Here is a 3000-nt window from a genome sequence, read left to right on the forward strand (position 1 = left end):
ACTTCGAATATAATTTTATAATAAACTTGGACTAATGTTTATCAACAGTGGTCATTTTAGACAAGTGATCTAAAACTTGGAACTCTTCAGTCCAGACTCCCATTTTCGTCTGCTATCAGATGAGATTTTTCAACTTCCCATTATTTTTGCTATCCCTTCCCTGCCCACCCTGCTGTGACATTTGCTGTCTTTCTTTCACCTGTGCCTCACCTTACCTGGGCAAGTCATAAATCATATAAGAACCTGATAATTACCAGGTCTGGTTGTCTAGTGTATCAGTCAGCATATCCTATGTGTATCTATGATAATAACACCCCCAAAAGGCTTATACATCACCTGTAGCTCCTGTCTGCTCTCAAGGGGATCTCTGCTCATCATAATCAGAAAACTCAGATGAGACAACCATTATTATCTTGCTGTTTTCCATGTTAAAAGGAAATAAAAAAACAGCATGATGAATCATACACAGACTGTTAGAGAGTCTACCCCACAGCATGATGAATCATACACAGACTGTTAGAGTCTACCTCTAAAAAGTACACATTTGCTTACTTCTTTGTCTAAAACAAGTAATATGACCTTCCTAATTTCATGGGGTGGAGATCGGGGACACGGGGCAGGTAAGTACAATACAATGATATGCAAAGAAGCATAATGCAAATAATGGTAGGCAGCAATAATGATTTCCATATGCTATAAACACTTTTCACTCTTACCTTTCTAATAACTTTTAAATAGGAACCATTTGTTTAAAAAATTATATTTTTATTTGGGAACATCACTACAAGAAACAATTAGAACTCATTCTTCATATGTACTAAGAAGCATATCTTTATAATCTATAAAGATAAAACAGACTTGAATGACATATATGTTTATAATTCATAGAAACTTCGGATTCTGAAAATACTATTGAATACAAAGGGGAAAACTTGATACTTAAAATGCAGGAGGCACCAGATGATGGTGCAGTAGTAACATAGCCGGATCCACATGGGACAGTCTGGTTTGGATCTCAGGGTCTACTTGTATGTGCTAGGTGTGTGCACATTTGCCTGTGATCTGGGCTGACAAGTCGAGGGGTGGTTTGTGGAATGAAGGCCCTGTTGGGGGTGACACTGTCTTTCTGTGACTCTTTTATGGAAGAATAAATAAATGCTGTCTTTCAAAGTTTAGGGATTGAGACATTTCTGTAGAAGCGCAAGGATTACCGTATTGCAGCATTGTCTGAGATGTTTGCTCTTCTGATAGGTGAAAATGACTGAAATGTGTTTTTACATTTGCATTGTGAATTTCCTTATGATGGAACATTTACTTTGATCCTTTGTCATTGAATTCTATTGAGAAAAACACAAAGCAGTATAATAGCATTGGAGCACAAATTACTCTGCTTCTCTTTTTTCTTTAGCTGGGAACAGTCTCTTCATTTTGAACTCAAACATGACAGTACATGAAGGAAGTAAAAATTTTGGATAAAATGAAATATTAGCAATCTTGAGATATTAAAATTTTTTTTTCTATGCTACTATAAGGAATCATTGCATAGGATTTTGGGCAGAGCTCTGTCTTTGCCCCGCATCCATACTAAGCAATATGATGATACAGTTTTGAGAAACTAGTTTGAAGGTTTTAATGTTATAAAAAAATCTCATATTGCTAAATATATTTTCAGTAAACAATGTAGATCGTTTATAAAAGAATAATAAAAATGTCACTGTATATTTACATATTCATAATAAAGCAGAGGCAGCGTTATTGAAATCTGAAGGAACTAATGTTTATTTTGGATTTAAAGTGCACTTAAAGTTTCCACTTTAGAAAGGATGTAAACTAAATCTTAGAGTTTCCTATCTAATTTCATTTGAATTACTTTCAATGTCTGATGTTTAAAATTCCAAATTTAAAAATTCATTTTCTTGTTTAGTAGTAACTTTTCCATGTTGAATGAGGTACATTAGAATATACCTATATAATTTTAGTTTTGAAAAGGAAGATTTATTAAACCTACTATTGTGCTCTGCAGATTTTTATTTCAGTGGTTAACTGTACATACAGAATATTCTTTTTAACAGATTTGCATAATACAAATGTTAAATAATAATTTTCGTGTTGAGTGAAAATAGTTTTTGTTGCTAATTTTTCTCTTCTTTCAAATAATTTTATTTCAATATGTAATTACTTATACTTCTATCTTTTTGGATTGTGAAATCACTTAATAAGCATACTCATTTTCAGTGTCGATATGTAATATCAATATTGATATGCTAAAATTTGCAGTGTGTGCTCCTATTCTCTTGTAAGAGAAACTTTGATTTTGACATCACCTCCTGTTTTTAGCACTCTAATTTTTACAAATCTGATTGGCAAAAATAAGTATTTAAATTTATGTGGGTATGATTTCCCATTGCTAATGAAGTTGAGCATCTTTTCATACATTTGTTACTATTTGCACTCCTGTGAATTTCTTGCTCCTGATGTTTGTCCATTTTTAATATGTTATTCCTTTTCTTGTTGACTTGCAGGAGTACTGTGTATATTAAAAGATGTTAGTCTGTAATTTTTAAGTTTTTGCCACAGATACTTGTGCTTGCCAGAGAGATAGAGAGAGAGAGAGAGACAGTAAAAGAGGAAGTGAGAAATTACAGAGAGAGACAGTAAAAGAGAAAGTGAGAAAATACACCCCCGGAGGGATGGCCACACTGCAATCCCTTCTCCCTCCTGGGATTTTGGGCACGCATGCACACGTGCCTAAGGGTGTGATTTTCAAACTACCAGGTCCAAACTGAAATATGGTTGGCCATGTGGGAGTCTAGCACTTAACCACCATGCTGCCTGCTGCCCCAGTCCTTAATTTTTTTTTTTTTTTGAAATTTTGTCTAATTTATTTATTTATTTTATTTTATTTTTTTATTAATTCACTTTACACCATCACAACACACAAATGAATTTTCCATCCAAAATACACTGTGCATTGGCTCAATCAAGCACATCCACATACAT

General features: G+C 33.7%; 1 pseudogene; it reads left to right on the plus strand.

Annotated features, from left to right (window-relative positions):
- The first annotated feature begins 574 nt into the window (after window positions 1-574).
- LOC102495257 (ADP-ribosylation factor-like protein 6-interacting protein 1) overlaps window positions 575-3000 on the plus strand; it is a 43979-nt pseudogene continuing 41553 nt past the window's right edge.

The sequence above is a fragment of the Tupaia chinensis genome, unplaced genomic scaffold, assembly GCF_000334495.1.
Source record: "Tupaia chinensis unplaced genomic scaffold, TupChi_1.0 Scaffold000164_1, whole genome shotgun sequence".
In the NCBI taxonomy this organism is placed as follows: domain Eukaryota; kingdom Metazoa; phylum Chordata; class Mammalia; order Scandentia; family Tupaiidae; genus Tupaia; species Tupaia belangeri.